Source organism: Tenrec ecaudatus, chromosome 12 (genome assembly GCF_050624435.1).
Source record: "Tenrec ecaudatus isolate mTenEca1 chromosome 12, mTenEca1.hap1, whole genome shotgun sequence".
Lineage (NCBI taxonomy): Eukaryota > Metazoa > Chordata > Mammalia > Afrosoricida > Tenrecidae > Tenrec > Tenrec ecaudatus.
In genome coordinates this window covers 69,782,892-69,796,171 of record NC_134541.1, presented here as the reverse complement: position 1 = coordinate 69,796,171, position 13,280 = coordinate 69,782,892, and the positions used below count along the sequence as shown (strand labels likewise).

Sequence of the window (13,280 nt, the reverse complement as noted above, 5' to 3'; positions counted from 1 at the left end):
GCTGGACTGTAGCTGATCGGCCTCTGCCGGCAGAGGGAAACAGACTACCAGGGGCAGAAGGGGTCGTCTCTGGTAGACAGGCATGTACTGAGGTGTGGAAGCAAGCCAGCCTGCATTTCTAGGCGGTTGTGTGCGTCCTGTGGCAGATAGAGTGATTGTAATCTCGCTTGCATTAGTTTTCCTCTGTAGGAACATAACAAAACAGAAGGCCCTCCTCACTTAGGTGAGGAGCCATCTGTACTCCCCAAGTGGATGAAGCCACCCACCAGGCCCAGGTAACCGGGCACAACGTGTCTCTCTTTATATTACAGCACCCCAATCCGGAAGGACCCTGGGAACTCGCTGGTTTTACCAAGGGCTTTTTAGAACGAAAATAACAATAGCTTAGAAAGGGCTTGCTTGATATGTAAGAAGAAGTGATTTACGGACAAAGCCTTTACATCCTTTCATCGGTCCCTCTGCCTTCATCCCTTTCTCTCCCTTTCTGTGAGCCAAACGCCCCAGGAAGCCCACAGCAGAAAAAAACTCTTGAGAATAGGAATAACTAACCAGTGTCATCTGAGCACCATTTCTGGGGCCAGGGTAATGAGAATTATTCAAATGCAATCATAAAATGAGGCCACGCAGGCAGGAATGGGGGAATAGGAGAGAAGGCGGGGGTGGGGAGTCTTCCTTGCTAGTCGTAAGTTTCATAATTTCTGGGGAGTTTTCCCGGGGGTCCACAGAGAATTTCACCGCATGGCTCTCGCCTCAGCACAAGGGGGTCCTGAAAGGTGCATATGTTTGCTGAGGAGAAATTGAAATGGAGGACCGGTCTCCGGAGCCACTTGGGGTCCTCTGAGAGGCGCCCCTCACATCTATTTCAAGGCGGCTCCTAGGCGCGCTTTCGGCCTCCCCAGGAGCAGAGCCGACCGGAGGCTGAAGTTTTCCACAAGCGTCCAGTAGAGGGAGACACTCCAGCGGTGCCCGCGACTTGGAAGGCCGGGAAGCAGAGGGGGGTGCCATGGAGGGGGTGGGGAGGAGAGGAGGCGAGGGGAGAGGGGAGGTGGGGAGGGGAGGGGGGGCTCCGGGGGGCGGGTCCCTGTGCAGCTGACGTCCCGCGCAGTGCTGGGAAGTATAGGCTGTGTTGTCACGCCGGTGTCAGTCTGATGAAGATTGGCATCAGGTAAGCTGTCATTCATTTCCATGTCAGAGACGCTTTCGCAGGCGGCGGCGGCGGCTGCGGGCGGCTGCCTCGGAGCGCGTGTGTTTTATTCCGGTCCCCAAGCCGGAGTATTATTCATTGCGACAGGGCAAGGAGGAGAGAGGGAGGCGGCGGGGAGCCCAGAGAGGGAGGCGGCGGGGAGGAGGGAGGCAGGGAGCGGAGCGAGGCAGGGGAACGGTGCAGCGGGGAGCTGGGCGCAGCGCCGGGCGAGCGCGGAGCCGGGCAGCGGAGTTGCGGTTAGGCCGCCGGGAAGCCGGCGGCGGGAGCCTCGCGGTCCGCGCCCAAGCCCAGCCAGCGAACCTCCGCGCGGCCGCCGCGCCCGATCCGCGGGTGCTAAACGCCGGACTTCCAAGAACTCGGGCCACCGGGGCCCCCCGAACCGGAGCACCCGGGATGGGCAGGGAGCTGCGCTCCCGGAGCGCCCGGCCGCGGGGACCGAGACGAAGGGCTGCGGTCGGAGCTGGCCGCCGAGGGCGAGCTGCTCCCACTGGGCGCCCGGCGGGGCGAGCGGGGCCCCGCGGGCTCCAGGCTGGCTGCCTCCGAGCTCCAGGCGCCCTGGGGCCCCTGGTCCGCGGGCAGCTTGACGCGCGAGCAGCCCAGCCCAGGCTCGAGAGATCCGCGGCCGGCGGGCCTGGGGAGGCCAGCGAGCCGGAGGTGGCGGGCGGCGCGGGGACCCCGGGACCAGCTAGCGGAGGGGCAGGGAAGCCGGGTACGGGGGACGCAGCTCAGGGACGGTCCTCCCGGGAGGAGCAGGGCTCTCTCCAGGGTCCCCGGCCTTGCGCGGTGGGTGGAGGGGCTTCGGCGAAGTTGCGGGAAGCAGAGGAGCCCGTGGCCGAGGCTGAGAATCCGTGAGCTCCACTGGCTCCAAAATTCGGGGGTGACTTCGTAAGAGAGGGCCGATCAGGGCAGCCAAGGGCGGAGACCTGAGAGGGCCAGGCAGAGTCCCGGGTCTGCGGGGCAAAGTTTGCGTCTCTTTCTCTCGCGGCCCCAGGGCCCCGGGAAGAAAGGCTCCGAGCCGGCCGCCCGCCCTTGGCGCCAGCTCCGAGCGGGAGAGCCCGGGGTGCCCTCTGCGTGGGACGCTCGGGGCTGGGTGTTTGTGGCCCGGCCCGAATCACAGCAGGGCTGGAGGGCCAGTCCAGAGTTTGGGCTGTAGGATCCCGGCTGTTCGCAGAAGCAGGATGGAAGGGTCGCCGAGCTGCCTAGCGATCCAATCTCCATCTCGCCCCGGCCAGCGGGCGGGAGGCAGGAGTAGGGACCCCGGCGGGCTCAGATCTGAATCCGGAGGAGGAGGAACGGGAGGCGTTTTTCAGGATCTAACCCGGGGATCCAGGATCTTTATTGCCATGGAGACAATTGGAATTTGGGAGAGTTGCGCGCTCTGGTCCCGCTGCCCCGCGAGTGGGCAAACGGCTGACGCGGCAACCACGGAGTTGACCCGAGTGTGGACCGGAGCTGCGAGTCCCAGCGGCTTCTCCACGAAAGCGAACCGATCTCTAGGAGGACGGGGCTTCGAGTGCGCCACCCAGTTCCGGACCAAGTGACTGGGCAGCTTGGAGGGACTCGGAACAGATCCGAGGATTCGACGTAGCCCGGCGGGCTCGAGGCACCTCTTTGGGGACGTGGGCGCTACGTGTTGGGGCAGGGGTGCAGGCCTGCACCCCGAATCAGGTGTCATCTCTCCGCATCTTGCCCGAGGCAGGGCGGTCTGGAACTTGGAAGCGGCGGCGGCGGCGGGAGCCTCTTTAGGGACTGACACAAGCCCAGCTTCTCCCTGCAGGCAGGGCAGCAATTTGCCGCCTGGGGGTGGGATGGGGAGGAAGCTAGGAATTCCCTACCTGAAGCCGACTTGCCCCAGAAATCCTCCAACGCGCTGTAAGACTTTTGGGGTTTCAAAAGCTCCCCAACTGTTAGAAGTGAGAGCTTCGCATTTGGGGTTCAGGTAACTCCCTGTACCCAAATCGGAGAAAATGACACTACTCAAGCAGCTTCATATATTGTCCAAAGCCCTAGTCCTTTTGCCTTTCCGTTCACGCAGTCTTTCTCGACTTCCGGAGGCCCCAGGACCTTAGGGGCGAGGGGATACCCCGTTTCTGGACGTGAGCTCTCTCATTCACCTCCATGGCCCCGTCTGAGCTGGGGTTAGGGTGGGTCGGTGGTGGGTGGGAGAGAGGCCTCCACCAGGAAGGGAGGCAAGTCTCTGGTGCACTAGGGAAAGAACAGTATGGAGAGATGGAGTAAGATTTGGAATTTCCTCTTTGTAGTTTTGAACCCATCTTCCTTGCTCTGGACACCTTTCTCTGGGCCCTTCTGGGACGCAGAAAGTCGTGGGACCCAGCGTGGCTTCAGCAGCCCGGGAGCCGTGACCGCTGCACGGTGTAGCTTCTGAGCTGTTGTTTTGCGGGCATTGGGATTCATTAGCCCCCTCCGCACTCCGGTGCCGTGATGCTGGGGCGGGGAGGGAGCCTAGACCCTGTGGAGACTCCAGGTCACTGCCTCCCCTTTGTGAGCGCTAAAAGAATGAACGCCGAGGGAGGGCGGAGCTGCTCTGAGTAAGTGGCGGGCGCTTGCCGGAGAGAGATGGGCCCTGACCAACGCTCTCAGTAAAATGCCTCCTGCAAATGGCACTGAAGTGTATCCAACTTGAAACTGGCTGTTTTATGATCTTTTCTGGGAGTTTACTGCGCTCTGCTTTTAAGTCCATAGATTGCTTGAGGTTAATGAAAGTGCTGCTTTCAAAAGGGGCCTTTGATTGTGTGGCAGTGGCATATCCAATACCTCCTCTGTACTCTTCCAAAACTGGCCTGCTTCACCAGAGAGTACTCACTGGAGTTTCCACATGGACTGAGGCTGGAGGAGGAGGCCGCCTTGTGACAATGGAGATTAATAAAGGCGTCCAAGTAATTCAGAATGGCAAATTTATATTGTTTCTAATCCAATTTCATCTTCCGATCCCTACAACATTGGACTTCTACTTTTCATGTAGCTTCCTGTCTCACCCGTGCTTCCAACCCCATGCCAAATCAAACAGCAACTAAAATATTTGCTCAGGGATATGAGGAGGGGCTTTGCCTTGCGTGTTGGAAGGTAAATGTGCTGAAATAGCTGGGGGGGGGGGAGGCAAGGCTGGGGACCTTGAGAAAGAATGAAGCAGGCTGTTTTTCAGCTTTTTCTTTTTCCGTCTATTTTGCACAAAAGGTGAGATGACAAGGTTTTTGAGCGCGCCCTAACGCAGAAACTACAGTGGAGCTGAGCTGTGGCTTTTACCGCATGTCATAACCATTTAAAATGCGGTTACTTGTTCAAAGCCCAAAGCTTCCCCAAGCTGGGTTTCATTAACTCTACACCAGTTGCCTGGAAGTTCAGTAGCAATAAATTGTATAAACACATTTGAAGTAAGTTAGTGATGAAATAAAGAGAATTACTGTCTTGTGAGTGGAGAAACCTGAATTCATGGAGTTCGAACTTAACTGAAAACATACCATCTCGCCTATGGCCTTGATGTTTATGGGTGCACCAGAGTGTGTGTTAAATTTCTTTTTGCCAGCTCCATCTTGAGCCTGGGACTGTAATTCATTAGAGACCAAGGTATGCCTAGAAAGCAAAATGGCAGCATATTAAAGGGGTTTCTTTTAGCTTGCTTTAGGAACCAACCCAAATGGATCAACCCAACTTCCTTATTCTGAAACCTGAGCAGCAACAGAGCCAAGGTGAATTAGATTTTTAAATGTTAGAGGCTTAAAAATACTCTGTTAGCAATCGGATTTGTTTTTATTAAAGAAACAACCTATAAAATTTATAGGTTTTCAACATGTTGCAAGATCTCATTGCTATTTATTTAGCCCACCTTCCCTCTCTGAGAATCTCCATTTTAGACCTTCATTCCTGTTTTATTTAATCTGGAACACATTTTCTAAATTAGCTCAACGAGAGTGAGAAATGCTGTTATAAGTTTCCCATTTCCTATGCTGTGTGGCCCGAGCACTTTGACACTCAAAGATGTGTGTGTGTGTGTGTGTGTGTGTGTGTGTGTGTGTGTGTGTGATGCAGTTGCTAAAAGTGATGGCATATGAAGCAAAGGGTCTAGATCAAACCAAATGCAGATCAGACTATTGAGAGGTGGAAATGATACTAACCAGAAAGAAAAAAACCCAGAGGAAGTTATATAGAAAGTGAAATCATCAAGGACCACCACTAACCTTCATTGTAGACAACACAATATGCTTTGTATAAAGCACTTCTCAAGCGCTCCTTGACTCTCCTGAGACTCAATTGTGTTGAGAAGCAGAATTTAGGAGGGGGAACTGTATCCTCTGGGTTCTGCCCTGGCTGTGTGGTCAGAAAGTGTAGCAGTAAGGATTCGCTAATTTAATTAAATCTAATACCTGGTGGGAAGGAGGGTGGGAAATGGCCAAGAGATAATCAAGGTTGGCAAGCCAATATACTAATCTAGTATATAGTTTCTAATTTGAGGGCTGGCAGTTTTATATTGTTGATGCCTGGCTTCCTGACTTTACTGGGCTCTTCAGCTTCTGAATTTTGGTTTCTTCCTCAGTAACATGGAATGTATCTATCACAAACATTCCTCACTGGGCTGTAAAGAGTAAAGGACAGGCAGATCTCTTACACGATTCACCCTAGATAATAAAGAATCTAGGGGATTAGAAGGCTTCTCAGCAGCAGAGGTAAATTTTCTTTCCCTGCCTGGCCCAGAGCCATTTCCCACAAGTCTCGGGAATTATCACTTTGGCGAAGGGGCTGAACTCTTACCTTTCTTAGCATCTTTGAATTTGAAAACCTGCTTTGATTCTGAAACAAACAAACAAACAAACAAACAAGCTGATCTTCCCTCTATCAGGAGGGACAATTAAGGCTGAGATGGAGAAGTGAGCAAAAGGCTCAGGGACCATATCTGAGGAGAAGAGAATCAATCCAAGTGCCAAACTGCCCAAGGCAGAGGTGAGCCATGCCTCCACCCTCCAGTATTCATGACCTATCCCCAGACCATCCATTCTTCTCACAACACTACTTTTCTGCTGGGTTTTGTAATTCATTGCAGTGACCACACATAACTCACAGATAAAACTCACAATTATGGAAGCTTATTAGGGAATTTAGCAGGTTACCCCAAGTCAGGATCAGTAAACAGTAAAGATAGAGTCTTTGGTTGACAGTAGCACCTCTTCTTCGTCAGCAGCCAAGTGTCTCTCTGGTCTTCAGTTTCTCAGCCTTGTGGTCCCTTGGCTCCTGCTTCGGTGGGCCAGGAAACCTGCCAGCCTATCTGCCTCACAGTCCCATAACCTTGGTGCTGTTCCTCTGTGCTGTCTCATGGTCTCCTCTTTGTCTCAGCCCGGCTCCTCTGCTTTGTCCCATGGTCTCCACCACAGCTGTTGGTGCCTCTGGCCCTGTCCTCTCGTGGCTCCTCTTGTGATGGTGCCGGGATTTTTCTCTATGCCCCTGAAATGGCTCTTATGTACAGAGGAATAACTGTGATGGAGATATGGCTTTCAGATGACAATGTCCCCAAGGAAACCTAGGGTGAGGTAGAGACTCACAATGCATGCCACCTGAATTCTGTCTAAGAGCAGAGCACTCCCTCCAAGGTGGGATGGTCACCACAGGCATAGAGACTGGGACGCATCCTACAGCAAATAAAGGACCGTGGCTAGAAGAGCCATGTTAATTGACTTTATCGCGGAAGCCCTCTTGGCTGTTTTCAAGGGTGCTCTTTTGACTAGTTTTCCCATAGCAACTAAATATCAAATCTAACTTGCTGGGAACTCAGTTTTCTTTGGAACGGGAGAGGCCTGAACCCTGACGCTTATTTTAGTCAGACTGGGGGGCTGTGTGCTGGTGTGGAGCTCAGCCACAATCTGAACCGTGCCTAGCAGTGTTCGTGCTGGCAGATTAAAGCGAGTTCTGCACCTGAGAGCCTAAAGAGCCACACTGGTGCTCACTCACACACGTATTACACAGTCCTTCCTTTCACCCTAGTCGCTGGTTTTTGAAAGCTTCCTCTGGTACCGGAGATGTGGTCTTGTGCTATATGGTTCTTTAATTCTGACTAGTCCATGGTGTCTTCATAAGGCCCTTTTTTGGTCTATGTCCTATTTGTAGACCCATTTAATTTCCATTTTGATAGGAGTGGGAGCAAGTGCCTGGGGACTTCTTGGAAAAAGCAATAGTTTGCTGAGAGAATGCATGACAGTTTGGGGAGACACACTTACTAGCAGAACTTGAATCTCTCTGTCCCAGAACCTCCAGGAGTATGGAGAAACAAGCACTCAGGCAGCTCAGTTTATCTCAAGGTGGAAAGTGAAGTTCAAGAAGAGCTCACTGCAAATGTGTTGTCTTCTGTGGGATCTGCTATTTGCCTTGGATGCCGACCCACAGGCCCTGCCTGCCTGGGTTTCTAATTACAAGAAGGACGTTTCTGCTAAGACCTATCTCACTAAAAACACATCCCTGTGTGTAATAAGAAACCCTAAACCAGGCAGGATATTTTAAAACTGAAGCAATGAAGATTAGATTAAGTCTCCACCAAACAGCTTCCTTCTTGTATTATTTTTGGCTGGATTGTGGAGAAAAGCAGCTGGCCCTGGGGCCCACACGGCAGACTCTTGAGGGTTCGGATGGGGCCAGACTGGGTGGCTTAGCTGTTCGTTTCTCTGCATAATAGGAACGTGGCCAATCTCAGCCTGGCTCAGTTGAGGCAGTGGGGGTGCCCAGTGAGGCCTGAGGGAAGCTGGGGGGAGAGGTCCATTCATATAGGTCAGAGAACAGTCACAGAATCAGCAGGTCACAGAGCAAAAAGAATAATTTTAAATCACCCACCTCATTAGTACTTAGCCTTTTGTGTTCGGCTTTTCCGTCCACTCCCACCCCCATCTCATTCCCAGTAACCCCCATCACCATCCAAGGGGCCCTGGAAGTGGACAGAAGGGTTGTCATTGCGTCACGAAATACCACCTCGTCTTCTCGGTCAGGGATTGACTTATTTTGCCCATTGAGGGGTTTCTGGGAGGGCTTTCCTATGCTGACGTATTGTCAGGTTCACTGATGCAGGCTACTGATTGAGTGCACAAAGGAAACAACTTAATCTTTTGGGTTCTTGTGTGGGTGCGTAATTAGCTGCTCAAGACTTCCTGCGGGCGAAGACTGGTAACGTGGCATCATGGGCCCCTGCCCTGTCCGGCTGGGAAGATGCAGTATGTCAGTCGCTCAGTCCTTAGTCCTTCATTGAGCACATGGTTAGACAGCGTGTCTGCGCTGTTCCTGACACAGTCCTGGCCGTGGGCTACAGCAGTGCAAACAAAGCAGGTACAGCTAGCCACGCCATTCCTGTCTTCAAGGAGCTTCCCGGCGTTGGATGTAGTTGAAAGGATGTGGTGTCAGCATCAGAAAAAACCACATCTTCATGCTAGCTCAGTTGTTTACTAATTGCATGCATTTAGACAAATTATTTCACATCTTTGATTCAAGTTTCCCCATCTTCGAATTGGGAAATACAATGACCTAGCTCTGAAGAGCAGAGAGACCCATTGTGAGGTACTCACCACAGTGCCTGGTGCACGGTAGAGACTCATCCTGCATGGGTTCTTGTCTTCCTTGCTATTTTGGAGCTGATGACCCTCTTGGGGAATTGTGTGAGTCTGGCTACTTTAGAGAATCAAACCCACAGACACTCATGTATAAGAGAGAGTTTTATGTAAAGGCTAAGTGCGCATCAAGAAAACATCCCAACCTACTGCTGCCCAAGCCCACAAGTCCAACATTAACCCATATGTCTGACACCAATCCACAAAGTCCTCCTCCATCTCACAAAACACACAGTATGACACCGCCGACTGCAGGAGGAAAGCCGAATCAGTGAGTGTGTAAACATCTCAGTGCTGGCAGGGGTCTCCACACGGCTGCTCCAGAACCCAGGACTGCATCGGGGTAGGTCCATGTGGCTTCTCCTCAGGGATGTCTTGCAGGAAATCAGCCTTGCAAGCTGAAGAAGCTGCACCCCGGTCCGACCATCACAAAGCAAGAGACCTGAGAACTAGAAAGGCGAGGCTCACCAAGCCATTTATGCCCCCCGCCCTTCAATTAACCCCACATGTGTTTATCGGCCAGGTTGGCACAATAAACTAACTACCTCAGGAGTGATCCAGTTTTTCCTTTCCTTTTTGTTCACTTTCTTAGGATGAGATTTGGGCTTTTCCTTGGCTCACTGATGGCATCCCCAGACATCGACTGGCCAACACTGTGACCGTGTACGGCTTGCTCTCTGTGTGCAGCCCAGGGCAGCAGTTGTGATAGAAACCATAGGCATGGACCCTGCCCTGGTGGCGATGGAGGGGACAAACCCTACACATAGACACGTGGCAATGACTTATGGAGAAGTGGCTTGAAAAAGGGAACGAACCAATTTTACACAAAGGGGGCAAAAAGGGGGAGGGAAGGTGCACAGTAATCGGAGCAGAGTAGATTTAAGCAGGGCCAGCTCCGGAGAAGAAGCACACGCTGGGCTCCGGAAATGTAGGAGGAATGGAAGGAGTGAGGGCTAGCAGGGCCGAGTTGCAGGCGGAGGAAGGAAAGGTGACTTGTCAGGTCACTGTGCTCTGTTGGGACCCTCAGAGATTGCTGAGGAGCAGCTTAAACTAGAATGAAGGTTTCAGGCCCCTGGGACCATTCTAAGTGGCCAGAGTGACCTGATAATGCTTCAGGAGGACATCCTAGACCTCCCTCTTGGGAATTGGCTTCTTTTTGTGGGGTTTCTGGAAAAACTTTTTGGTGTTGACTTCTCAATGGGTGCAAGTTAAGCTAAGGAGTTATTGCATAAACAAACAAATACATCTCTGCCCTGTCTGTAACCTGGCTATTTTACCAAGTATAGTCCCTGTTTTTCCTAAAGAAGAAGAGATCTAAGGGGACGAGACCAGAGGTCCCACGTCTGGCCCTTTCCTCTTTCAGGGACCAGGAGGCTGAACAGATGGCAGAAAGTTTAGACTGCTAGAAAGCACAAGGATCTGGACCAGAAATCAGAGGACAGTGACTTAGACTGTGTGACCGTCAACAAGTGACTTACCTTCTGTGGTGTCAGCTTTCTTCTCTCCTCTACAACGAAGAGTTTGAATGCCAGCAGAGGTCCCCTTCAGCTCAAATCCCATGATTTATGTGTCATCTACCAGCTGGATTGCTGCATTGATTGTCAATCATTGAAATCATTAGCTGCCACAGAAAAACCAAGCCCAAAATTCTAACAAAGGCAGACTGTTGCCATTCGGTTCCTGAGTTGTTTTGTGTTTTAGAGTCTCAAGAAAAGTGAGGGGCTAGGCTTTGGCTTGCTTGTTGATCTTCCTGAGAGTGGGGGCAATGGATGCACCCATGTAATCGAGGGGGGCTCTGGTGGCCAAATGGAGCACACATTTGGCTGCTGATCACAAGGTCAGTAATTTAAATCCACTAGTTGCTCAGCTGGAGAAAGATGAGGCGTTCTGTCCTTGTAACGATGGACACCCTTGGAAACCACAAGGGGACATTTTACACAGTCTGACAGTTTCACAATGAGTTAGAATCGATTTGATAGCAGTGAGTTTTTAGCAATAGAAGTTAATCTCATGAAAGTAGCATTTTCCGTCTGGACTCACTGGCTTCTTTATAATAGTCAACGTTTGCTGCTTTTGTTGAGGCGCACTATGGTCTTGCAATCAGATTCCAGATTCTGTTCCTGCTTCTGCTGCTACTCAGAGGTGTGGTCATAGGCAGAGCGCTTACCCCCGCCCCTCCGAGGCTCAGTCTCCCCAGCTATAAAATGAGGGTGCCTTTTAACATTAGATGTGAAGTTATATGACATATCATTTTATTCTATAATTTTATTTTACATAAATATTTTTATATTATAGAATTTATTTTGCATATTTATATAACATTTAAAATTATGTTTTATATTGTATTATAAAATTAGACAATTTTTAATATAACACCGAGCACATGGAACTGTTGAGGAAACTAGAGGAAAATATGTCAAAATGCTTGGCACAAGCTAAGCTCATGGTGAATATTAGTTTTATTTCCTAATATCTTGCACGCGCTTGCCTTTGAATCCCACAGCTTTGTGAAGTTGGTAGAATGAGTGCTGTTTATCGTTTTACAAATGAGAAGACTTTTGGCTCACAGAGAGGTTGCAAGGTCCAGAAAGAACACAGATGTGTCTACCAACTCACAGGGTAGAGCTGAACTCTCTCTCCTGTGTTATGCATACCTTTGTTTGACAAATGCCTAGGAGACCTACTAACTCTTATGGAAACCCAAACCTAGAAGAGCTATGTTTTTACTTTCACAAAGTCTTCAATCACAGCCAGGGGCTGGCCTAGACATCACACACTGGTAGAGGTCACCATAGGGACAGGGAAATACAGTGGTTGTGCTAGTGATGAGGTGAGAGCATGTCAGATCAGTCACGCAACCGTCCCCCTTGAGTTGCCCACCCAGGCTGTAAGCTGGACTGGAAGCCCCAGGAAGAAATGGCCCTGGATGCTAACCTCCATACTTTACCAGCTCAGAATCCCGACAGATTCCAAGGGACGTTCGTGGTCAGCCTGTTTCTGTCCTGTGAGGGCAGAGTCTGCCTTTTCTCCAAGGTGGCACAATAGAGCTGTGGTAGAGTCAGGAGTAGCCAGGCCCACATGTGAGGTGTGCTCGTGTCAACAGTGCATTTTTATTGACCACTGCTCTATTCCAAGTCCTGTGCTAGGCCTTTGGAGCACAGCATTGACTATGATATGGTCCTGTTTAAGAAAGCATTTCTGTCTGTTCCTCAGGTGAGACGGGCCTCCGTGAAAATTGTTAGTTCTAGCTATAGGTCAGAGGCAGGGAGACAGAACCTGGAAAGATGCCAGCCATGTGTCCAGGGCCCCATGTTTGTTCTCACCCTTGCGCCCTCCCTGTGGCTCCATCCCTTGGCCAACGAGTCTGGCCCGAGCACACTGTTGAATGACGGACTAGTAGTGTGCCGTGTGCTATTTATAATGCTTTTACTGGTCAATATTTTAAGGAAGTAGATCATTGCGTCCTTTTTCCTAGTCCGTCTGTCTTTATCTAGAAGCTGGCATTTGAGATACAGACAGCATGCTTTTCAGCATGATGGAAACATGCAAGCCACGACAGAATAACAAATTGATCGTGGTAGTCAGGTTGGAAGGTACTCAAAATATTGTGGAGGAAGAGCTACCACCTTACAGTTGACCTGAACGACATGGGTGAAATCAACTTTGGGGCTCTTCATTTGCTAATGTGGCATGACTCAAAATGAGAAGAAACAACCACAAACATCCACTAATAATTAGAACACAGAGAGGAAGAAGTATTAAAGTATGAACGTTGGAAGTCATCAAACATGAAAGGGCATGCATGAAGAGCTTCAAGACAGTATGAGCCCAAGTGGACTGGTACTGACCATTTTGAGTCGGACAATCATAGGGTCAGCTGTATCCGCTATGGCAAATTAAAGGGGATGGCATGGCATTTATGGTCAAAAAGACCATTTCAAGACCGAGCCACAGAACAGTGCTGTCCACGACCTACACGGAAGAGCAGTCAATAAGACTGTTCTTCAAAGGTGGGCACAAACCACTAATGCCAAAAATGAAGACGTTGTACCTTTTGATCAGCATCTTCAGTCTACGGTGATCAAAAATGCCTTCAAAATGTATTTATAGTGGCCGGTGGTTGGGATGGGTACTGGTAGTTGGAAAATATGGCCTTGCTGATAAAAGCTATGCCAGAGACTACATGTTAGGATTCTGTAAGGTCGGTAGTTTATTCAAGCAAATGCAGAAACCAGGCAGAACGGTAGGACAGAGCTCAAGAATATGGTTTCTGCACCGTAGGTTGCGCCAGGGAAGCAGTGGGTGGCTTCACTCTGCTGTTACCACGAGTGCCCTTTATATCCCAACTCTAGGGAAACCAGGCCTCCTCTCTCATTTTCTCTCTAAGCCCTGGAAGGAGATTGCTAAATCCTGGCGGGGCGCTGCACTTTCACAAACTACCGTTCTGGGGGGATGCCTGCAAACGTGGTGGGCTTGTCTAT

At 50.8% G+C, this 13,280-nt stretch overlaps 1 protein-coding gene across 2 annotated transcripts in view; it reads left to right on the top strand.

Moving 5' to 3' along the window:
- The first annotated feature begins 1,076 nt into the window (after window positions 1–1,076).
- The window catches only part of PKNOX2 (PBX/knotted 1 homeobox 2), a 428,541-nt gene continuing 416,337 nt past the window's right edge, over window positions 1,077–13,280 (top strand). Inside the window, exon 1 of one of the 2 annotated variants that reach the window (XM_075564126.1) lies at window positions 1,077–1,165. The gene's annotated coding sequence lies outside the window, so the exon portion shown is untranslated. The remainder of the gene's footprint in view (window positions 1,166–13,280) is intronic. The other variant, XM_075564127.1, reaches the window with a different exon arrangement.